Here is a 26,409-nt window from a genome sequence, read left to right as displayed (position 1 = left end):
CACCAGTGGTCACGGTCATGTCCAGGTTAAATCCTAAAAGATAAAATTTTCACATCCCTGCTGCTATTTACAACCCACAACAATACTGAACACCTCTCCTGGACTCCTACCTAGGACCATCTGCAGTTGTTGATGGTCAAAACTGCTTATAGATTCCTTTTCATTATATGAATTAGGAAATCCATTGGCCTATCCTTTTTGATGTAGCCCATTGCAAATAATGGGTTAAATTAATTGTCCAGAAGTAGATGCAAGTAAACAAACCTTATGATGTGTTATTTAGGGTAAGTAAAAAATGATCTGCCTTCCACAGCCATTTATCATGCAAGCTATCTGCCTTCATGACTGTGAAACCTTTTCGCCCCACACATCCCATAGAGGATGTACTTCATAAGAACTATGGAAGGTGAAAAATGATGATGTCATTAGGTTGCTGCAAGGTTAGAACTCTTCTTAAAGCTGCAGTCCTGCTCACTCCTGGCATAGATACACTAGGTCAATTAAAAGGAAATTCATTTTTCTTTTTACTTTACAAAAAATGTTGAGCAAACGACAGTAGGAAAATTTACCATGATATTTACAGTCTGGAAATGGATTGCAAAATATCATCTACTTCCATAATGCCCACAAGTAAGGGGTTAAGTAATTGCAGATAATAATGGGGAGAAGCAGATTACTTTTCTGTTTTGTTTAACATTGTGTGCCAACAGCTTGTGCCCAAAAAATGTCTATGCCTCAGATGCCCCATGAAGGGCTCATGTGACCACAACAAGCAGAGTGCCAGCTTTATGCTCCAGAGCCCACTCTGCAGTCATCATTTGTATTGCAGTGGCCTTCACATTCATTACATCTTTGGTGAAGAACACACAGACAGTAAAACCACATGTGTTTAACCACAGAGGTCCCTTTGAAGCAAAATAATTTACCATATGGATAAACTGACACCAATAGGTGCTGACATATTCACTCACACTTCTACATGTTATACATATTGCTGAATGCCAGTCCCCCTTCATTCTAGGCCTCACATGCTTTGTCAATACAGTGTATAAGGTCATAGGCTTTTGAATGTTATACATGTGAGTATGCCAGGCATCAAAGATGCCACTGCAGGGGTAAGAAAGAGGGTACAGACATTACAGAGGTGTAGGTGCTGAGCTACAGGCTCATTTTACTTCTTACAGAAAATGACACAGCAGCCGGCCGCCCCCCAGCACAGCATCCAGCTGTCATCAGATTGATGTGCCCGGCTTAACTAGGGCTAAGCATGAACCACTTGTTGACATAATTAGTACTGGCTCCGGGGCCGGATTCACTGGCCAACTTGGCTGCCTGTGTCCTGCACATTTGTGTTGGCAAATGTCGCCACTGTTCAGCCAGAGCCCCCGTATTCATGCACTGCCTCTTTTCCCACATCGCTGGGTTGTGTAGTTGCTGGCAGATTAACCCACTTGTAGCCAAGGAAATTGTAGACAAAAAAACACTAATTTGCATGTTCCATTCGCTTCCCAAATCCTGTTGTATTACATTATCAGTCGTGTACAGCGTTTCTGCAGCTGCCAGGGATTCTGGGTGGCAGAATGTAAATATACGCTCAAACTGCACAGGCACCGAGCTGAAGGAGGCAGAAATACTGTATCTGCTCCTTTATTATACGTTCAGGATTAACCATGTAAACACTAAACGTTTGTGGTATAGTGATGGAGCCCAATCATAGTACAATGAAAAGTTCTGCGACTTCTTATATTTATTTCAATGCCTCACAATTTCTCAAATCTGCTCGATGTCAAACATTCGTGTTTTCCCTCAGACTGCATATATTTACAGCTATGCATAAGGCCTATGGAAGGAAATGCTCTGTATAAAATAGTAACCCTTTGTGGTTTACAAACAGTAGTATAGTAAGGCAATCTGTGATATGGGACTAGGCGTACTGTATAGGAGATAGACGGATGGTAAGTAGATTGATGTTAGAAGATAAATATATAAGCTGATATAGATTTATAGATAGCTAGATAGATGGTTAGATAGTAGATATAAAGATAAATAGATAAGTATCTTCACCCAGGCATTCAACCAAGGGTTATTAAAAGAGAAATACATCCAATGCCCACAAAAGTCCACATGCCGGGCAGCCGGGGGTCCTATTAGGACAGGGGGCCCTGGGCAAAAGCCGGGCCCTGAGTAGTGGATATATATATATATATATTGTGCCCCCCTCTCTGCGCCTCTTCTTACAGCGGCCCCCTCTCTACTCCTATTCTTATTATGCAGCTCTCTCTGCTCCTCTTCTTATTTTGGCTCCCCTCTCTGCTCCTCTTTTTATTGTGTCCCCCTTCTCTGGTCCTCTCTTTATTGTGCCCCCCCCTCTCTGCTCCTCTCCTTATTATTGAAATAATAATTACTTTATTTACATAGCGCACATAGATTACGCAGCGCTTGACAAATCAGTCCCTGTCCCCATGGGACTCACAATCTAATCTACCTACCAGTATCTTTTGGAGTGTGGGAGGAAACCGGAGTACCCGGAGGAAACCCACACAAACACAGAGAGAACATACAAAATCTTTGCACATGTTGACCCTGCGACTTGAACCCAGGTCCCCAGCGCTGCAAGGCTGTAATGCTAACCACTAAGCCACCATGCCTCCCTATTTCATTGTCTGCTAAATGCTCGCTAGAAATATGGCACAGGATACCCCAAAACATTTATAGATTAGAGATAAATAAATGCAACAAATGGCATACAATGAGCTGCCATAAGAAAAAAAATTTGTGAACACGTGCAATATTAGGTGAAATCAAATGGACATCTCTTGTGTCATACAACACATGAGGATGAAATGATTTTAGGGTTTGTACCCCCTGGAGGAGATCTCAAGCAGCAGTTTAATTTTACCAATAACTTTTTCTAAAAGAAACTTCCTAACTTTTCCTTGCAGCAACAAGTCTGACCTGTCAGCGGTGACATAATCATGCTCAGCACATAGGAACGTGGCCCTTAGTGACCCAAACCAGACCTGACAGTGCTGTGACTGTATTCTCATGTTAAACATAATTGCCTCTGAGGTGACAAGACAAAATTGTCGTTAACAAGAATATTCTCACAATGATCTAATCACGCTGGATCACCAAGACTCTGACAAAGAAAAGAGATCTTAAAGGCACACTTTCCTTAAAGGAAAACTGTAGTCTTCTAGCTGCTGTAGATCTAGAAGTTACCCTAACAGGGGGCTAAAGGTGCCTAGGGGGCTGGGACACTAAAATTAGCCATCCACATGGAGGTGAAGGCACAAACTGTCTCCAGTTTGAAAACAGGATGGGCTTGTAAAAATCCAAAATGCTCAGTTCCTCTTACATCTGGTGCCAGTACCTCTCAGAGACATCTTTATCCTAAACCATCAATACTGAAAAGTATGGCCAACCTTTTTCTAATGTGAATGATTTTATATCTGTAGGTTCACTGCATCCTTTCATAGCTTCTATTAGCTCGCTGGTGTTAGGGGTTAACTCACCAACAATTTTTTTATGGTAAGCCCTGACAACCCCTTTGAAGAGTAAGATGTCACCAGAAAACGACCTATTTTTTATCTAATTTTTTCTGTTAAACAGATTTTTGAAATACATTTTTGATGTATGCCTCCATGTCGCTATGTACATACCATAAGTACTATATTCTTTAAGTCAATGGCCATAAGTTTGCTGTAAAGTATGTATGTTGCTATGCTCCAACAATGTGGAAGCCATCATGAACATGGAAAGAAGTCAGAAGCATAAAATCTAAGCAAAGAAAATGAAGACAGAGGAGGAAATAGTGATACATTTTGTAATCAGGGTTTAATGGGTTAAATGAAAATTGGTGACACAGTCCCTTCAAGGATTTTTTTATAACACAGTTTCTATCTACTTTGTGGTCCATAATGTAAACCCTACCATGTTACATTAATGATAACTGTTTGTTATGTGGCAGAAAGGCTTTAGACACCAATGCCCACTTCTGGACCTCTGCTCCACCTATAGATAGACCCTCTCTACTCATTTTATACACATATATTTTTACTTTATACTCAGTTCCCGGCATTTGTCTGCTCTTACTGTATATGTGGCATAACAGGTGGTTTTTATTGAGCTCAAGGACAAGCACTACACTTTTCATAAATGGGCCGACATATTACTTTACTTGGCAAGGAAAGGAATTCTGCCACCATGTTACGCTCCATACACCACTGGTGTGCCAAAGTAAATCTTTTGCAATAGAGCAGTTCTCAAATTTAGGATCTCAGCCTCATTAATAGACTATGCCCTGTGGGTACATATACTGTATCTCCAGAAGTGAAGCATCAGGTCCATGATTACTCTTATAAGTTTACAGTTGGAAATGTAATCTACTACTTCAAGACAAACTCCAGTTACATATATTATCTGCTGGCTATATGATATCTGTTCTATGTAACTTCAGTACATAGAAAAGTAGGAGTAATGAGTCCAGTCTCCGGTATAATACACTAGAGAGGTAATACTGATTGGTTAGCATTACATATTAGAGACGTCTACAGGATGCAAAAAACTACAAGTGTTGTAGGTTACAATGGAATGCATGGTTCATCCATTGATACATCACACTAGCACATACGCTCCTAGACCCACAGGAAAGCTGAAGTTTGAGTCTTCAACTACTATAGTCATAAACTCACTACTATCATATAACACATGGATATTAGATAATTAGACTTTCTGGATTTTTTGTAGTAAAGGTGTCGCTATGCTGACAGTACACTAGAGACACAGGAAGCTAAGGCTAATTCCATATCTACATTAGACAAATTCCATCGTACGTCCTGATATTGATAGCATAAAAATAGCAGCTTGGACAGCAGGGACAAAATTCTTAACTATACACAGGGTAACAAAATAACACATTCTCTAATTCAATGTTATTAACAAAAATACAGCATTTCACATATATAAGTACAACCTGTCTCTATCTGCCCTGGTGTTTACATTTTGTTTGTTCCTGGATATGACCATAAACTCTTGACTATGGTTGGCATTAATAGCTTCTCTTGTACTGGAGAGGGAGGGAAGGAGGCAGATAAGATCTGGACCCAAGGCAACATGGCAGTGCCAACTGTTGTGTTTTATTGATTAGGTGAGGTAGCGGAGCCAAGTGTGTCATTGTGTCTCATCTCTCTTTTTCTATGTGTCAAATACTAGTAGAATGTTCCAAAGCAAAATGAAAGTTTAGCTTAACCCTGTACCATGATCATCTAAGCACATGGTCAGCACACAGCATCTTAGAACACAGAAAAATCTGGAAGTGTTTGCTCAGCTAGTGCTTGCCCACACCGCTGAATCTTACATTGACCATTATGGAGTGATAGGACCAAAGATATCAATAAAACATGCAAAGTTAGGGGAAAAAAATTATCTTTATTGGATGCATATCACTAGCGGATTAAAATTTGACAACTTTCAATCATGGGCAAACCCCTGTAAAAAAAAACCCAGATGCTAATATTCATCGGGCTGAATAAACCCAGGGCAAGTATGGAGCAGTCCCTTTAATCTATCCTATGTCATAATATGACATCAATATTGCAACGCTAGGGCACATTTTTGTTAGAATTATTTGTCAAGCTTAGCAGTGTCTATTAAGAGCACAAATCTATAAACCGTTTTGGCCATCAAGCCAAAGTAGGTCGCAACTCGTGATTATTTTGGTCCATGCTATTTTCAGAAATATACCTCTGCTTTTTACAGTACAACGATTTGCTCGCCTATTTGCAGGGTTTAACAAAAGGAAATGGAATCAACAGCTAGTTATAAGAATCTCTGTAAGACATAGAGGAAAATATTAAGACGAGCCTTGTGGGGTTAGCAGTCAGGCCTCCACAGAGTCTAATCTAGACAAATGACTTAGACACATACCCAACTGCAAACTATGCAAAAACTGCTGATAATTCAGAATTAGGAGCCTAGTGAAGATGCAGGAAACAAGGGAAGGAGCACAAGTTACGGCTGCTGGGTAATTTGCCTGACACATGACAAATAAAATAAATGGTGACAGATGAAAAGCAATGCATACCGGATTGTGGAGAAAACAGGCAACAAACGAGATTGATAGAGCTCAACGATTAGTCACAATGGATATAGGGAGGGATCGAAGAAGAGAAAACTATGAGCATACAAATAGCAAGAGGCAGCAGGTCATAGGCTCGGCCACTTGTCATCTACAGCTGGGATGTACTGGGTTTGATGTGGCAGGTTATTGTCACTTTCAAACCCGATGGAAAAAGAAAGATGAGATAAGTTAACATGCGGTGGAGGATGCACTAAAGTGTGCAAGAAAATTAAGCAAGTAACAATGGTATCAAAAAATTCTGAAAAATATTACTGGAGTGTCTTTACTGGGAGGGAATCACATTACTAGGAACAATCGCATGAAAATAGAGGGTCGATGAAAATACTATTGTCAGACTTTAAGCCATGATACTTGGAGAGAATAAACCATTTAGCACTATGCAGCTTTAAATAAGCTACAGTATGACACCAAAAAAGATCTTATAAGTGGTTTTATATATATATCACCAAAATGAATTGGTGGATAATGCCAAACTTAGCTCAGAGATCTCTTATATCCATCCCATGACTCTGATCTGTCTCATATCTCTTTTTCTATGTGTTAGATACTAGTAGAATCTTCCAAAGCTAAATGAAAGTGTAGGTAAACCATGGACCATGATCATCTAAGCACAAGGTTGCGCTTAACAAGCTTGAGCTTAGATGCCGCTTAGATGACAGCCGCAAGCTTGCGGCCTTACATACATCCCCTACTGTCGTGTGAATGCGGCCTTAATAAATACATTTAACCTAAAATGGTGTGGCCCAATTTCCCTTTCATGAGTTATCATCATTGACATGCTATTGGATAACAACTGCAAATGACAAACCCAAGTGTCAGTATAATGAAGCTAGCAAAGCTGGGGAACAAGTAAAATTAAAAAGTCGGCTGGTTTTCTTCCCTTCTTTGAAGCATCTGCTGATGGCGTGAAAGCTGGGAAGTTTACATGTCTTTCCAGCTCGAAAAGTACAGACAGCCCATAATGATAATAAATGGACTAAGTATGTTTATGAAAAGGCGATGGCATTGCGCTGGAAACAACATCTTGGAAAAGCAGTTTGAATATTTCAGAATGTTTGGAATTGTGTTTTACCAGAGCTAATGGTCACGCCCAAAATGTTTCTGTCAAATGTTCTTTTCAGCCAAAAGGAAATATTATATTTCCTTTAATAATTGCACTCAGAAGGACATGGCGTTGATGGTGAAGAGGAAGCCACAATAACCATAAGCTGCAGACATTACCAGATACACATCGGTATGGTTTGCAGTGCTTCTGTACATATACAATGAGGATAGTTCTCCAACATTAATAATTAAAATTGCTGTTGACATTAAATCCTTCCAAATAAACCCCGGCAATGACTGTTAAGGCTGTCAGCTTTTACATGGCTTCATGATTCAAAGATTAATGAACCTTAAAACAGCCATTAAATATCAAGGCCACTCGCCTGATTCCAAAGAAAAAGATTTTCTTTTCTAATGCTTTCCGGATCCAGGCTTGAATTCTTAACTTATATGACTATGTGAAGAGTTTTCTGCCTTTGCATAAGAATAGAAATTTGGGGGTACTAATATCCCCAATTTCTTGACACAATTACCAATTGTTACTTCCTGTACAGAACAATTTAAAGGGAACCTGTCACCAGGAGACCCATTTTTAGCACTCCCCCAGTCCCCACAGAGCATAGTACATACACTGCCAAAGTGTTTTTGTATAAAAAATAGGTTTTACAGAAAAAAAGATATGTTATATTGTACCTTTCATTAGTATCTGCTGTGTGACTAGGCAGTTGCCAGTTGGGAGGGGCTGGAAAGGAGCAGTTCCCCCCCCCACCCTTGGGAAACATGTGACCTTTTCAAATATATGAATAACTCCCCACACTCGGGATTGGCTGTAGAGGAGCAGGGGGCGTCGCTAAGCCCAGTGATGGGTGTTTTCATATATTTGAAAAGGTCACATGGAGTAGCTGTTTCCCAAGGGTGGGGGGGGGGGGGCTGCTCCTTTCCAGCCACTCCCTAAAGGCAACTGCCTAGTCACACAGCAGATGCTAATGAAAGGTACAATATAACATATCTTTTTTTCTGTAAAACCAATTTTTAATACAAAAACACTTTGGCAGTGTATGTACTATGCTCTGTGGGGAGTGCTAAAATGGGTCTCCTGGTGACAGGTTCCCTTTAATGCAATTGGGGACCCACAAAATAGTTTTCCCAATTGCCATAAAAAATTGCTTGCACATGAAGTAAAGTACTGTGCCTTATGTACCATACCCATACTGCCAGCTAAAAAGTTACCCCAAATGTCATTTTTAAATAATCCAAGAGTATTTGCTATTAAAGTGCCAGCGACCGATAGCCTTATGCAAGTGCTTCAGTCTTAGATTGATTTCCAGAAAGAACCCCCCTTTGCTTCTATTTTACCTTGGTCCATTGCTCCTGGCACTTGAGCAGTCTTCGTTAAAGCCGAGGTGTACTTCCCAAGCTTCAGTGATGGACAAAGTGTACCAACGACAAGTCCGATGGGGCCCACATGACCCATCACAAGGTGAGTTTTTTGTTTTTAACTGTGGGTGGTTTAGTGTCCCAAAATACCCTAAGCAAGAACCAGTTTTGAGCTGTACATTAATAGCAAATACAAACGACAGAGACTGCTGGGCATGTGCCATCCATAGAAAATGAATCCCAGGCTGAAGCAGTATCCATTTTTATGGCCAAAGTGTCCACATTTGTGTCCAAGTAACCTACAGGATAGGATCAGAAAAAACTTACAACACTAACCCTTTAGATGCTGCAGGGATTAACTACTATGGCATCTTAGTGATTACTGTATTGCTTCCTCTGCAATAAGATAGAGTGGGGGGTCCAAATTCTGGTACTGTCCAATCAGTTCCTTTGGAAATATTTTTTCTGAGATATCCCCATTCCATTGAGCCATGCTGCAATAGGCACAGCCCATGTTTTGCAACCCCTAGATTACCTTTATAACTACCATATAACACATTTATATGATATGACATTGATTCAGATTTACAAATTAGACTTAAATATTTAAAATACAAAGATGAAAATGAGCCAAAACTGCGTTATCAGTGTCAGTAAAATAGAGAAATGTGCCTTGTTAAGAGTTCTGTTGTCTTCTTACCTGAAAAACCAAGGTTACTTCCACTATAAATAGCTCCTTAGACATTTCACATAAAAACTACCAAGCACTAAATTAAAAACCCTGCCTTGCTTTTAAACAAGATACAGTTAAATTTATGAAGCGACTCTCAAAGGCTCATTGGTTTACACGTACACAAAGTTTGGCATTCAATGCGGGAGAGTCCAGAGGAAACTGATTCTATGAAAGAATATGATTATCAAGATCCTAAAACATAATATCGGTATATGGGGTACAGTATACTACAGAATTATTAATCCAAGACATTGTAAACATTTTAGAAGTTTATCTAGTATCTAATGAGCAAAACAAGCATCGGGTATGTAATCTACAGGGTCTACACACTCGTATGGCGCAAGTTGTGAACCGGTTAAAGTTTGAGCAATGTAGATAAGTGAAGGGTAAGAGATACAAGTGGAGATTTTCAGGATTTCATATTGATGACCAATTGATAGAACAACTTACAGATTATCCCTGCCCTTTTTGCTTGAATGAATGAAGTTGCAGTACTGGACAAATCACCTCACACATGGAAATCACTGGTTCAAACCCAGAAGTAAAGGGTCCACAGGTCCAATTCTTCTGACACTTGACTTGTTTTGGGTAAGAGGAGTTTATGTCACTAATCTCTGGTAGCCTTTCCTTGTGTTGTCCTGAAGCTGTATGTGCATGTTAGCATCTGCCCCACAGTGCCCTTCACCACCAGGATTACACTACCTCACCCTAAAGAGACATAGATACCAAGTCGCTTATTCAGTTGCTATTCTTCCTCTCCGTTATTTATCTGTCACAATGCCTTTCATTTTTTTACTTTTGTTTTTTTTTTTGCTTTTATAGCTACTTGGAAGAGCTGTTAATTTTTGTTCGCTGTCGAGCAAGAGTCAAAGTCAGAGTCTAAGCAGCTTGTAATGAGTTTTCAATAGCCCATCTCACTGAAATTGAGGCCAAAGGAGCAGCAGACTTAGACAGTGTCAGGCCTGGGAATTTATGGCAGAAGGTGCAATGTATTCTGCAGAATGTAGGCAGAGGAGGGGCAGTGTACACCGGAGGTGCAACATTAAACACTCAAGATTGTGGTGTATTTTATCCTAATGTTGTATCAGCCCAGATGAATGCAATGAGTTGCGCCATGAGGTGGTTTAATTAACAATGGCTTGTTGGAGTTTATGGCTCTGCAGAGCAAATGATATCAGAGCGACATGCGACGGGCTGACATTTTTGTTGTGGCATAAATAAACGGAATAGACTTGCAAGCCGAGCTTAAAAATGAATTAAATAAGGAACTTTAGCCTTAAAAAAAATAGTGAAGTCTGACAGCATATTATCACAACGGATCGTGGGAGTAGGGTTTGTTACTTAAAAGTTATACATATAAAAGGTAAGTACCTACAATGAATCTACTTTAAAATAATACATAAACTCTTAATAACTTAAATAAAGCAAGCATTGCTGTCAGTGAATGGAGACATTTGTGTGTGTACATGTAAAGCATGAAATCCGTTCATTTCATGTGTATGTAATAGTTCACTACCCGAAAAAAGCTCTAATAGATGACATTCATGGAATCTGTCAACAGAAATTGGCCTAACAAATGAGCTGAGCAGCTTCTAGATCATGTTAATTTCATGGCCTGGAGTGGTGGCATTATCCAAAAAATCAACTTTGAAGTGAGATGTAAACTGATTTCACGACGTAAAGGAGGTGGAGAGTTTAACATTGAAGTCAATCTTTCCCTGCCTTAGATTTCCCCATTCACTGCAATTGATGGTCCTGAGTCCAGGAACATTATTGATCAGATCTCCTGAAGTCCGATGCACAATATCACAGAGGAGGTGGTGTTCAGAGTCAAGGAGAGCTTGACTTCAACTTTAACTCTCCGCCTCCCTGACTTTATACATCTAACGTCAAAGGTGATTTTCTGGATGATGGCACTAAGCTGGGTTATAAAAGAAACATCATCTAGAAGCTGTTCAACTGCTTGTCAACACACTGGTAGTAGTAAAAAAAAATGCAGGAGTTCTGGTTCTTGTGATGGCCACAATAAAATGCTTTATTGTGGCCAGCAGAAAGGCTATTTTCATATGAGCAGTATTTTGTCAGAGTTTTACATCAGTATTTGTAAGCCAAAATCAGAAGGGGGTCCTACAGAGACAAAGTGTCATGAAAAGATTTGTAAGGTAATGTTCACACACAGCATTAATAAATCCAATTCAAGCACAAGGTGATCATCCCGACTGCAGGTGCGTTATAAATGCTTGTGATCGGGGACAAGCAACATGTTTTGTCATTTCACAATGCAAAACATGAGTCAGTCTATTCTGATCACAAGTGTTTAGATTGGACCTGTGATCAGGACAATCGGGAAATGTGTTTCCAACCACAATTGAAATGCATCATGTGCAAATGCATCAGCCTTAGAATGCATGGCACAGCCCCAGCATTAATCCCACAGCAATATTCAATGTGAAATTGGCTGCTTACTGATGCGTATAATGCCAAGATTGTATCATGGCCGAAAGTGGAGCGCAACTTTTGCATTGCAAAGGTTGATTTCCGCACCAGGATCCATGGCTTGTGGCATGTCAATTTTTTGCTGCAGATCACAATTATGCAGCGAAGAGTGTTCCCACAGTGGTCACCCCATAGCCATTCATCTAGATGGTTCTATTCTGCTTCTGTCTGAGGCAGAGTGGCTGAGTTTGCATTGCAGAGGTTGAATTCCGCATCAGATTTTGCATCAAAAATATTTCATACTGTGTTTTCTGCTGCAAATCAAAATCAAGCATGTTACTCTGCCAGTTGTAATCTCTCACAGTGATAGGGGGGGAAGTGCTTCTGCACAGTGTAACAGCCTGTGAAGCTGCTGCATGAAGGGGCTCTGGTAACGCCGCCCCATAGCACTTTGAAATCATTAGCATAATTCATGAGTTGATTTTTAGAAGGAAGGAAATCGTGGATGAAAAAATTATAATTGATTTGATGGTACATTTCCATTATCAAGTAGGGGTCTCCTACTTGGATTCATATATTCCTTTTACAGGAAATAATAGAGAAAGCTTAGCAAAGGGATGAGAGCTCCCATAGGAGAAACACTAATCATTGGACGCTGTGCTGTTTTTGGCTGCTACTGTTTTTTTTTTACTTTTTAGTAAACCTATTTCAGGTCGCATTCACATGCTGATTTGTTATTGTACTTGAATGTACTTGTAATTGAAAGCTAGCAGGGAGGAGCTAAGCTTATTCCATATGTGTTTACATTAAACTGTTCGTTATCGGGCAACGAGGACCACGTGTTTTATATTGTTTATATGTAAGATAAATATGTGGCTGTGACAGCTGTAAAAGCCTTTCCAGAAACATACAGAACTTTTTAGAAATGTGATTTTTTTTCTTACCTACTAACGGCTGATTTGGAAACAAAAATAACTCTTTGCCTAAACCAATACCTTCACCGGCACTTTAATGATCACAGTAATTCCTTCTCCACAGACTGTCGTGGTCTGGTTTACTGTTTGAAGAAACCTTCTTCCTTGGAATGATAAACATGTTGGGGGTCATTAAAACCTCATCCAGCGCTATATTTATTCCTTGCTCCTCACCCTAATACATTTTTATAATTGCATTGAAGATACGCTCTCCTGTTTCCAGTGGAAAGATAAAATTTATGAAGCATGACAAACACATCATACCAAAGACCACCCTATGAATAATGATGTACATGACTCGCAAGGCAGTTCTGCGGCCTTCCTGAGCATCGCAAATTGACTTCTTAAGGAATTATCAGGAAACACTTATTAAATACACTGTGATATAATTCGGCAGATACGATTTACACAGGTCACACCAAGGGAAAGAGCTAAAATATGCGGTGCTATACATGGAGGGTGCAGAAGCCATGTATACATATGAATAAGATATACTGCCAAACAATTGACGTCCTGAAGGATTGTTTTTGAGATGTTTTATTTTCTGTGTATTAACCAAGCACGGTAATATACTCTAACATCTGAAAATGGATTTGGTGGCACTTTTCTTGTCAGAGTCAATGAGAATGTTTACAGAACTTCCACCTTTAAAGCCTATGTAGCACTAATAAGGGTGACATGGAGGCCAAGGGTCACAACCATCAATCCTGTAAGGTATATAAAAGAGCCGATGAGGTGGACCAACATTCGAGCAGGCCTTATGTTATTTTCTGCTATGGAACCCTTAAAAACATTCTTACATTCTTACACACAAAATGCACTTCAAAGAGAACCTGTCGACGTAGCAAGGTAACAATCAGAAAATCAGTAAGTTGGTTGTATTGAGTTATGAGGGACATCAGGACTATAGAGTTAGTGAGCCAGACTTATGACTCCAACTCAGACTCCTCAATGTCCCTAACATTGACTCTGACTCCAGCTATGGCAAAATGACTCCACTGACCTGTTTTCCTGCTCTCTCATCTCTAATGCATTAGCATATTTCCCATAATCTCTAAATCCCTAATACTTCATAACCCTATACGTATTTCACTCAGACATGAGTTTTCAGGGGTAAAAGTAGGTCTATAGATTTAGTTTCAAACAAACTTATTAACACTTGGCCGCATGGTGCAAGCCTGCCCCTGGCATTAGATTATAGCCATGGCCGCCCCCAGCCCACCCATATTTATAGTGCTGAATGCACTTCTGGGTAATGCCCACAAAACCATATCCACCCAATCAGCACTTAACATCAGTCCATTATGTGACCACAGCCTCCGCATCATCACCAAGTGCCATGACATTGTCACATGATCAGGAGGGTTGGGGCGAGGGCGGAGGCAATGATCCCAGTAAGACAGCAATCAAAGCCACACCCACTGGTAGGCAGACTTAAGTTTCAGGCTTTCAATGGAGGTAAAGCATCAACCCTTCACTAAGGGAACAGTGACGCTTCCGCCACCTTTACTACAGATGTTGAACACCTGAACAATTGTAGGTAGACAAACAATATGATTCACAAAAAAGGTGCACTCATATTCAACCCCAGAAACCACATTACTCCAAGCAGGTATCCACTTCTAATGAATATATCATAACTCCAATAGGCATTCCTATGAACATCTATAAAGATGAAGTAAAAGTGCATAATACAATTTCATTACCTAAGACAAGGTGTCACATGCAATAGGCACCTGTATAAGCCAGAAACATCCCGCATAGGATATTGATATACATTACCACTATTGTTCTATGAAGCATGCATAGGAGACAAAATCATTAACACCATTTGGCTTTACCGAGAATTAAGGGAGCAGTGAACAATGGACCTTAGTGACAAATAGGTCTACACCAGCCCTACCCTTTAAGTGTTGTGTTTGTGTGTGTGTTTTTATCCTAGTTATCTCATTTTAATAATTAAAGATTAAATAAAAGCTAAGTTTCAACGTTATCATAAAGTGCCTCTAAAGTTTGCAGTGAATTATTCACTACTATTATCTGCTCTGAAATATTATTGTCTGCTCTGATTGCATTATTTGTTTTTTGTTGCTGGCAGTTATTTCTTTACTGTGGCATTTATAATTTGTGGGTTGGGATTTTGTGGTGTACTGTGGTTGCTCGTGAGATTTCATAATTGTGTTTAACTGGTATACAAATCTACACCAGGTTACTGGAAGTAGTAAATGATCAGGCATGGGGCAGAAAAGCCCTGTGCTGACTAGTGCCCCCCTCCGTGCCCCCAACCTCCTCCATGCCCCCTCATCCTGGAGCTGGCATAAAGGGGAATAATAATCGCGATGTGATTACTTTTCGTTACGGTTTTGTTTTCCAGAAATCTGATTTACCACTACTAAAAGATGGGTGAGGAGAGTTTGGTATTGAATTCAAACTCTCTTTGCCTCAGGGTACCCCATCGGCTGTGATTGATATTGCCCACTAGACCTCAAATCAGCCACTTAGTAGTGATCGTGGGCATAATAGCATTAAATGTGGGCATTCTGATTTGAGGAGAGCTTGACTTCAATGCTGAACTCTCCACCCTAATGACTTTATTCAACCAGTTTACATCTCACTTTAAAATTGATTTCCAGGATGATGCCACCACACTGGGACATGAAAGATGCACAATCTGAAATGTGTTAAATGACTTGATAACAAAGTGATTAGGTAATTTTTCTGCGGGCAGGTTTCCCATAGGTCCTTGTGTCTATCACAATGCTGTCAATGTTGGCAGATGCCCCACTGAATCTCACTAAAGGGAAATCGTTGTGAAGTAAGACTTCTTTGCTTGGGTAAACACTCATTTTATAAAGAACAATGTATTTCTATTTGATTTGCAAAGACTGCTGTATTGTATATGACCTATTATTAGGTACCATGAACTGCCTGTGCTGCTATACAGAAGATCCTACTCCTGCCCAAGTTTGTGGCTTGGGCAGTTTTTTTATTGTCATCAACAACTTCCCACAACAATGACAAGTAGGCCGCAAACTACAGACCGAGAAGACACAAGGTTTATGTGCATCTGTCTCAAGATTTTATATGTTTTCTAGTAGATACAACTACTATTTAGTACATGCCTCCCAATCATCTTGTATTTTTGTGCCCCAAAATGTACTTCAAAGAGGCATGGACTATGTAAATATGATCATAATGTGGCATTTTGTGGGTCAAAAGGAAAAAGATCTTCTGAAAAATAGATCAATTAGTGTTGTAGCAAAGAGAGTCTGGCAGGGCAAGTGTTGTGGTGCACAGTGCTGCCATAAGCCAATGGGCCTTTGTGACAGTATTTAGATACAGGGTATCCAGCTGAAAATCTTTCCCACGCGAGGGAACATCTAACTGTGACTTTCAGGTTCCAAGCTGGAGCTTTTTAGTATATCGAGTGCATCGTGCCAACATGAGGGGTGGAGTGGGGTGTTAGGGGCAACATCATGACTGGCACACATGAACCCAGTCATGATAAATCCCCCCTTCGTACTGTAACTATAGTAGGGGAAGCCTCACAATCAACATTTAAGCAGTTACAGCTTAGGTGTGTAATCTTTACAGCTCCCTAAGCCAATCTATAAAATCACTTGAGTAATGATTTGCAGGCAGGTCCTCTGCATTCCGAAATAATGCCTTTCCTATTGGTATAATTGATACAACAATACAACTGATGTTTTCAATACACTTCAATTATAGAGGCAGCAGCTGATGTCTCACAAAAGAAGCCATTATCTAGGCCAGTCTTCAGAATGCCAATTGTTGTCAAATGATGTCCAAGAAGTGCACACTGACACGTGAAGTTCCACCAATGAAAAGGCACTGGAGGCGTTGTGTCAGAGCCCAATGCAAAATCTCTAACAATGCTCATTACCTTTGACATGTAATCTGCTCATATATAGGGCAGAGTGACATGTTAGGTTCCAAGCTCTGCACCCTCTGTGGTCAATGGAACGTTGAGCACAAACAAAGTCAGCCAGGGTTATATGGCTACATGCTGTCCATTTCATAATACAATACAGTGCTCAAATAATAGGCCCATGTAATACAACCTTATAATATGCACATATTGTAATACAAATGTAACCATTTCTCAAAAGCTAATACCAAACCCTCCTTAATATATGTGGCCATGTTCACACATTGCATCTTCAAACGGGAGGGCTCAAATAGTGTATTTTTTAAATCAAATCATTTTTATTAAACTCCTTCTCCACATTTTTTTAGGAAGAGAACAAAAAACATCAAACAGCCCATTCCACCACTCAAACCCCAGATACCCCCCCCCCCCCCCATAGCTCCAGGTACAGTCCTTGAAAAGTCCACAGTATCTATAGGGTCTTCATCTGTGTGTTGTTGTGTTGTTAAACCTGTGCCGTCATCGACCAAAACCAATGGCCAACATTTCACATACCTACCAACTTTATTCAGAGAGAAAGAGGGACAAAAGATGCCGTGTACCTTGCGTGCCGCAGAATTTTTTTTGCCCGAGCTACACCTTTTTGCTCCACCCCTTACTCTACCTCCACACAGTATAATTTCCTCCTTAGTGCCCTCCATCTCCCTCTCTTGTAACCCTTCTTATTGTTCCCCCAGCAGCTCCCACTCTTCTTTTGCTCCCTTAATTTTGCCCACCCCAGCAGCAGGGTCTCTCTCTCACATTGTAGCCCCCAAGCAGGTCCCCCTATTATGCTGCCCCCTTTATTGTGCCCACCCCCCACAGCTCCCTCTGTTATTGTGCCCCCCACCAACAGCTTTCCTGTTATTGTGCCACCCAAGCAGCTACCCCTGTTATTGTGCCGCTCTCTCCAGGAGCTCCCAATCTTATTTTGCCATCCTCTCCAGCAGCTACCCATTTTATTGTATCCCCACCCCCCCACAGTAAAATAAAAAACATTTCACATTCCCCCACAGCAGGTCCTCTCTCCTCTGCTTCTACTGTGTGTAGAAGTGAAGCCGGCAGGCAGAGATCATCACATGATGCCATCACCTGCCGAATGTGCTACATACAGCAGAAGCAGAGTGGAGTTTGTTTTGTATTTTGGCAGAGGAACAGTCATAGTGCAGGGAGCTTCCCGCCCTCTGCATTACCGATGTAATCAAGTCTGATGGCTTCCAGATGATGCAGGTAGAGCTGATGTCCAGGCACGTACCTCCCGCTGGGCGGGACAGAGTCTGAAAATCGGGATGCCCCACTGAAATCAGGGCAGTTGGGAGGTATGATTTCAAGTCACCCAGCTTTTCAAGACATCTGAAAGGTCGACCTGCTTACCTCTGCAAAAATTCACAGCTATGATATAATACTAGGCATAATTGTTATTCTGGTCTCTGGTAAAGATGGGTGATCATCTCTGAAGCTGCAGCTATAGATGGGTTGATAATATAAACCCATCTTATAGATATATAGCAGAAGATGGCATGCTAAAAAAGAAGGCAATGACGCTGTAATGACATCACATACAGAGTTTACAACCTAAAGTGCCATGTGCAATATACCAATAAAATGACCGCATTTATTGCTATCCGTATGATGTCAATTCATCAACATAACTAAAGTGTCCGGTGCAAGTAAACCGTATGGCAGTAAGAGTTTTATGTTGTGCGATGGCATGAAGAGCGCTCAAAAAAAAAAAAAGGGGGGGGGGGGCGCACACCGTCGCAGCAGCCAGGGAAGGAAATCATGTAAATATTAATACAATAATTACATCATGTAACATGATGTAACAATAGAGTGAGATCAAACAATTTTTGTATAAGCAGTACAGTAATCATATTAGTGGTCACTAAAAAATGTTCAAATGCAGTATGTGGACAGCCATCCAGTGGCCCAAGGAGGGATAAGGCAAAGAAAGGGGTATCGGGAAGCTATCATATGTGAGACAACACAAACTCTTAGTAGTTCCTCTTGCGATGGCCACCCAGCTTTCTGTGGAGCAGATAAGGCCATTAAACAGTTTTAATAATTACTAATCATAATAACCTATAGACCAAGTACACAGCCATCGCAACCCTATTTTTACTTAGATGGAGTCATAACAGCAGTTTTCCGGGGGCGATTGTGAAAGCAGACAGACCTCAGCCTGCTGCTTCCCACAAGCATTTTTCTCCCATTGTGACGAAGTGCAGAATTGTTACAAAAGACCCAGTGAAGCCTGAAAACCTCAGCGAGTTAGATTCCCTGCTCTCCTCTCCTTAACTGCTCATCTAATCTGCTGTAACAAGAACACGCTCTGCTCAATTACGAAATACAGACAATTTTTTAACAGTTAGTACGACAAAAGCGGGCTGAATGGGAATGGTACGGGTGGGCGGACATATAGGAATATGCCCTGCTGGAAGCGCCTTTCACTTGCTTTGTCATTTAGCTACGAGAATTAACAGACCACCAAGAAAATTTTTTTTTAAAAAGTCACAGTCACCAACAGAATGCAGTAAAACCATTGGCAGCTAGTGGTGTCTCAAAGTTTAATTCCCCCAGGGAGAAAAAGGACACTGCCTAATCTGTATTCAGTCCTGACATTGTCCACATCTGATATGGAACATTAGTTACTAACGTTCTCAATAGTCTAGTGTCCTTCAGTTTATATTACTTTATGTTAATGGTAGAAAAATTACACACAACACCATTTATCATTGTTATACTGTACCATACATCTCACTGCTTATTGTAATATATTTATTTGCTACCGCAATGATCGGGAAGGTGGGGGGTGGGTAGCGGTGGAACCAGGGGTATAGGAAAACTGCTTGAAACAAATGACCATAAAAAAACAATCAATTATAGTGGAAAGATAAGAAAATAAAGTAAAAACACTGTAATAAAATGAAAATGTAGGGAAAAAAATTATATATACATATATATATATATATATATATATATAATTATATATATATCGGTGTGTTGGCTAGAGAAAATCAGCATTTAACCTCTAAAAAGTTCAGCTTTTCCCAGCTGCGGAAGATCGTGGTACAGTAATCACAAGGCGAGATTTGTCCTTTTATTTGACACCAAACAGATGGCGCAGTGAGATTTAGAAAAAATAATAATAATTTGGTAATCAGAGAAGAGAGAAGAGTGGAAGAGAGATCTTGATTCCAAAGACAGGGAATTATAATTATGATATATGGCTGAACACTCGGGGTCATATGGTGCTTTTTTTTTTCGGTGGGAGCTAACATTCAGCTTGCTGGGCTGCTGAAGGCGAGGTCTAGGCTCCTGCGATAGATATCATCACAAGTTTTATGGCCTGAAAAATAATAGATTGCTAGAACGCTTTGCAGTTTAGACCACACACTAGAGGTCTCTCCCAAGGTGCTTTCTTTCCTGAAAGATCCGTCCTGTTCAATCGATGAAGTCAAACGCATGCACGGGCTAACACAAATCTATACAAGAAAATGATTCCATTTACAAACCAAATTGTTTATAGAGGAGCTGGCAGTTAACACTTAAAGGTGCAGCTACCGCACATGAGGGAGACCTGCAGATGCTATGGAAAAATGTACAGGGCTAGGAACACGCTAGCAAAATGTATTTGATGTACAACACATGTGCTTTACAAAGCACTATTTCTCACTGTGATTTTCTTTTATTAAATTAAAAAACATTCCAATCATGTGATAAATTAGAAATTCTAATAGCTAGAAACTGATTTATAATATTACTTTGCTTCTTCTCTCAATGGAGTAAGTTCTGCCTTCTGCAACATATTTTTTGAAAATGTCAGCTGCCACTCAAAAAGATGTAGTAGGAAAGTTGTCCAACAGGAGAGGAATATAAAAAAAAATTCAAAATTTTCAAGCTTGACTGTAACTTTTCAGTAAAATTCAGGTCAGATCTACATGTACTGAAATCACATGAAGTGGGTATAGTTCTAAGAAAAAACACATAGGTATCTCTTGGTAAAAACCTGCAATACCAGCAGCAGCTAACTAGTCTAAGGTGCTTCAACTCCTCATAGTTTAACCCCTTCCCGACATTTGACGTAATAGTACTGCATGGCGGGAGGTGCGTTCCCGCAAAATGCAGTATTATTACGTCAAGCTTCTGGCCCCGGCTCCTGAACGGAGCCGGGGCCAGAAGCTGCGGGTGTCAGCTATATATTATAGCCGACACCCGCCTCTAACACCCGCGATCGGAGATTTCTCCGATCGCGGGTGTTAACCCCTAACACGCCGCGGTCGCAGGCATTTAAATCTAATAGAAGTTGAATCGGACCCCCCCGCGGCGCTTACCGGGGGGGTCCGCTGCTCCGATCGCAGCCCCGGGACTGCCGGTGCCCGGGGCTGCGAGATCTTCGTCCGGAAGCCGGGTCCCTGCCTCCTGGCAGGACCCGGCTGTAAGACACTGGGCATGCGCAGCATGCTCAGTGTCTTACATTACACAGTGCAATACATCTGTATTGCACTGTGTAACCTGTATAAAAGCTTGAACAAGTGATCAGAAGATCACTTGTTCAAGCTTAGATGTCATTACCTGTAAAAAAAGTAAAAATAAATAAATAAACGTTTTTTACAATAAAAATAAATAATAAAAGAAAGTGAAAGTCCCCCCAAACACCACATTTCCCTTTACACAAGTAATAAAGTATAAAAACCACTAAATCACGAAAACCCCCCACTTATTTGGTATCGCTGCGTCCGTAACAATCTGTACAATAAATCCTAATCATAATTGGACCCGCTCGGTGAACGTGGTAAAAAAAAAACCCCAAAAACTTGCCAAAAATTAAAACTTTTTATCAAATTGCTTTACAAAAAATGTTCTAAAAAGTGATCCGAAAAAGTTACAAGCACCAAAATGATACCAATAAAAAGAGCAACTTGTCACGCAAAAAATAAGCTTACAACCAGCTCTGTCAACTAAAAAATACTATAATTATGCCGCTATAAAAATGGCAATACTAAAACAAATGCAATTTTTTCTATTCTAGTTTTCCTTCAATAAAATTGGACAAATAAAAATAAAACTATATAAATGAGGTATCACCGTAATCGTAGTGATCCGTAGAATAAAGATAATATATTATTGTTATGCTACAGTGAACACCCCCCCCAAAAAAATGCTAAAAATCCAAAACAAGAATTGATGATTTTATTTTCCTCCACACGTAAAAAGTTAATAAAATTGCTTCAATAAGCTAAAAACCCACTAAAATTAAGTTTTTTTACAGTGCATCTCGTCTCGCAAAAAATAAGCCCTTATTTGTCTAAATTGCTTAAAAAATAAATAAAGATTGTATAGCCTATTCCCAACGAGCGTTGTTATAGAACGGTGCGGCGGGTAGTGACTTTCCAACACCGGTCAGGGTAAGACGGCGGCTGTTCACTGATCGGGGTAAGATGGTGGCTGTTCCTGACAGCCATCCATCCTGCCCCATGGACCAGAAGGGTTACGTCCCCCCCACACACCCCCAGTTTATTATCGCTGCTATTGGCTCATCAATTCAGACAAGCCAATAGCAGCGAATTTACTTATGACGTCTGTAATACTGGTCACCATGTCTGTAGACACGGTGATCGGGGCAGGGTGGCGGCTGTTCCTGACAGCCACCAATTTTGCTTTGCGGTCCAGAGGGGTTTTGTTGCCCCCCTCTGTCCATGTTTGTCGCTATTGGCTGGTCGATTTGGTCCAGCCAAAAGCAGCAATATTCGTCACAATGGGCATCGCTAAGGTGAATAAGAGCAACACTTGGCTATAATTTCCCTACTAAAACGAAGATATGGTACAAAAGCGCTGGCCGTGCACAATGTACAGATTATGCTGTACAACTCTTACGAGCTGTTCCAATGTGCATGTCCTGCCGTATCATTTCTCCGTTTTCAAGAGGAAGATATTAGGAAACTAATATTGGGACAAGAAGGACACGGCCCCAGTATCTCTGGTTTAGATGTTCCTGTGTTTTGCTAGGACAGCATTTTCCCGGTGAATTCTGCTGCTTCTAATGGTAGGACTCAATAAAGAGTCTGTTCCAAAAGAGAAGTTAGGATGGACACTACGTACTACTAAGAGACCTGCGACACCTCCAGAGTGACAAAAGTTTAGTTGGTCCCCTGGTATATTCTACCTCCTTATACGCAACACATTCACGATTCACGCCCAAGCTGTTGTGAATTAATTTCGGTAAAATGAATAATTGTAGCAACTGTTATGTCCCGTTGCTCCCTGTACCCCTCCATTATTTCATAAGGGGCGCCACATAACGGGCACTGAACTTTCCAGAAATAATTGCAATTTCCATCTTGGACTGCATTGCACATTGTATTTGGAAACCACCTATATGTTCAAAATGCTCATTTCACCACGTGTATTACACTACACCACATATTACACCTTGCTATATTCCCCAAGGGGTGTACATTCAACAATTAGGGTCACTTTTCGGGTTTTCCTCTGTTTTGGTACCACTACGGCTCTCCAAATGTATCCTGACACATGTGAAGGATTTCTTGCAAATTTGGCCTCTAAAAGACAAACATCCCTCTTTTACTCTACTGTGCGCCCATAAAGCATTTTATATGCACATGTGGGGTACTTCTACACTCGGGAGAAATAGTTTTACACCTTTTTTGGGGTTATTTAATATATTATCCCTTGTGGCTTACAAAAATTAGCGGTAAAGTGACATTTATAGGAAAATTTTCACCTTTTTAATGTTTAGGGCCTAATTGGATCATTCACCTGTAGGGGCAAATACATATATTACACATTGCAAAATTCTCTAAGGGGTGTGCGTTCAAAAATTAGGGACACTTTTCGGATTCTTCTCTGTTTTATACCACTAGGGTTCTCCAAATGCATGTCAAACATTTCTGTCAAATTTGGCTTCTAAAAGGCAAACATTCCCCTTTCCTTTTACTGTGCGCCCATACAACATTTTATATACACGTGTGGGGTACTTCTACACTTGAGAGAAATAGGTTTACACATTTTGGGGGGTTATTACATTTTTTTATCCCTTGTGGCTATAAAAAATTAGGGGTACAATGACCTTTATAAGAAAATGTTCACCTTTTATCTATTTAAGTCCTAATTAAACCAAACACCTTTACGGACAAATACACATATTACACCTTGCTAAATTCTCTAAGGGGTGTGCTTTCCAAAATGGTGATACTTGTTGGGGTTCCGCTCTGTTTTGGTATTACTACGGCTCTCTAAATGCATCCTGACACATGTAAAGGATGTCTGTCAAATTTGGCTTCTAAAAGGCCAACGCCCCTCTTTCCCTTCTGAGCTTCACTGCGTACCCATACAACATTTTATTTGCATGTGTGGGGCAATTTTATACTTGGGAGAAATGCTAGTACACATTTTTTGGGGTTGTTTCATCTTTAATGCCTTATGGGATACAAAAATTAGCCGTAAAAGTGACTTTTTGGGGAAAATGTTCACCTTTTTCCTTTTAGGGACCTAATTGAAGCAAACACCTGTAGGGGAAAATACACGTATTACACCTTGCTGAATTCTCCAAAGGGTGCACTTTCCAAAATGGTGACACTTGTTGGGGTTCCCCTCTGTTTTGGTACCACTAGGGCTCTCCAAATGCATCCTGACACATGTAAAGGATGATTGTCAAATCTGGCTTCTAAAAGGCCAAAGCCCCTCATTCCCTTCTGAGCCCTACTGTGTACCCATACAACACTTTATATGCAAAAGTGGTGCAGTTCTGTGCTTAGGAGAAATAGTTTTACACATTTATGGGGTTGTTTCATCTTTTATCCCTTGTGTCTTACAAAAATTTGGGGTAAAAGTGACTTTTTTGAGAAAATTTTCACCTTTTTTCCCTTTTGGGGCCTAATTGAATCAAACACCTGTTGGGGAAAATACACAAATTACATGTTGCTAAACTCTCCAAGGGGTGTACTTTCCAAAATGGTGTCTCATGTTGGGGCTTTCCTCTGTTTTGGTACCATTATGGCTCTCCAAATGCATCCTGACACATGAAAACTTTTTCAGCCATATTTGCCCTGCAAAAACGAAACAACGCTCTTTCCATTCCAAGTGCCCCCCTGTGCCCGTACAGCAGGGTACAGTGACAAAATGGGTAATGGCATGCTCAGGAGGAATTGCCCTAAACATTGTAAAATGCATTTTCCTTTTTAACCCATTGTGAAGGTGCAAATTTTAGTGTTCAATGAATCTATAGTAAGATAAAATTACATTTCTCTAATTTCACTTTCATTTATCTTTCACCCTCATGAAACACTAATAGGGTTAACAAAATTCCCAAAGGTTGTTTTGAATATTTTGAGGGGTGTAGTTTCTAAAATGGTGTCATTTGTGGGGGTTTTCTGTCATGTAGGCCTTATAAAATCACTTCTAACTAAATTGACCCTCCAAAAGTAGGTTTTGATGATTTTCGTGAAAATCTGAAAAATTGCACCTAAAGTTATAAGCCTCCTAACATCCTAAATAAAGGAAAAGATGTTTGAAAAATGATGCCAAGTTAAAGCAGACATATGGAAAATGTTAGTTATCAAGTTATTTTAGTGATATGACCAACTTTCCAAAAAGTAGAAAATTTTGAATTTGGAAAACATTGTTTTTTTCAAAATTTTTGCCAAATTTCCATTTATTTCATAAATAAATACTAAATATATTGATTAAATTTCTCAACCAGCATGAAGTACAATGTGTCACGAAAAAACAATCTCAAAATCAACTGGATATGTTAAAGCGTTCCAAAGTTATAACCACTTAAATAGGCACATGTCAGATTTTAAAAAATGGGCCGTGTCAGGAAGGTGAAAAGTGGCTTCAGCGTTAAGGGGTTAAAGGTGGATCAATGACCCGAAATCCCTGCACCATGTGGGGGACCTCCCAATAGGTCAGTATGTATTTTATTTCTATTATTACAGAGAACATATGAGGTTTTCTTAATCTTGGAAGACCAGTCTGAAATATTTTCCTCCTGTGTGTTATATTTTAAGATTCTTACTGGAAAGAAAATCTGCCATCTACATCAAGCATGATAAGCCGGGGCCACTTACTCATAGATCCAGACATTGTGATTGTGGTAATATTCATATATTTGTTATCCATAGCCTTAACCCTGTCATCTTGGCTCTATGAGTGGATCCATGGGTAAGTGTCCATGGTTTATTATGGTTCATTTTAATGGCAGATTTCCTTTAAAGGATATCTACCACCAGGATGAAAGACTCTATGCAAATGAGCCTGAGGGGCTTCAGGCTCTATTAACATCTATGGATGTCTTTTTACATGTTCCACTGATGCCTCTATCCATGGGATTAGAGCCAGCATTTTTCTAAAAACCTTTTATTGGTGTCCTCTCTTCCAGTCATGGAAAGCTGCACTATACAGTCAGTATACCCCACCTCCTCACCGACACTTCTAACTCAGCCCCCATAATAAATGAGAGAGACATGTGACACTCTGAGGGCAGCATGATATCTCTTTATATATCCAGGCCTCTCTCAGCCTCCGCCTTTCTCAATGTTCCAGCAATGGATTGTGTAGAATTTCCCACAGCCCCAGCAGGGGAAAGTAAAAGGAACTGTATATGTCTGTAGTTGAATATTAGCAGGCGGCCCCTAAGTACTAGTTCCATACTGGCAGCATGTTTGTAGCAGTGAAACCTGTCAATTAGGAACAGAAATCCAGGGCAGTTTAGTAATCACTGCACATGCAGGACTCCATTATTAGCATTCGA

The 26,409-nt window shown here is 40.2% G+C and overlaps 1 protein-coding gene across 2 annotated transcripts in view; it reads right to left on the bottom strand.

Annotated features, from left to right (window-relative positions):
- The window catches only part of WWOX (WW domain containing oxidoreductase), a 799,245-nt gene that overhangs the window by 266,076 nt on the left and 506,760 nt on the right, over nucleotides 1-26,409 (bottom strand). The window lies entirely within an intron of this gene.

The sequence above is a fragment of the Engystomops pustulosus genome, chromosome 7, assembly GCF_040894005.1.
Source record: "Engystomops pustulosus chromosome 7, aEngPut4.maternal, whole genome shotgun sequence".
NCBI lineage: Eukaryota > Metazoa > Chordata > Amphibia > Anura > Leptodactylidae > Engystomops > Engystomops pustulosus.
The sequence above is the reverse complement of the archived record's forward strand: the minus strand, read 5'-3'. Positions and strand labels throughout refer to the sequence as shown.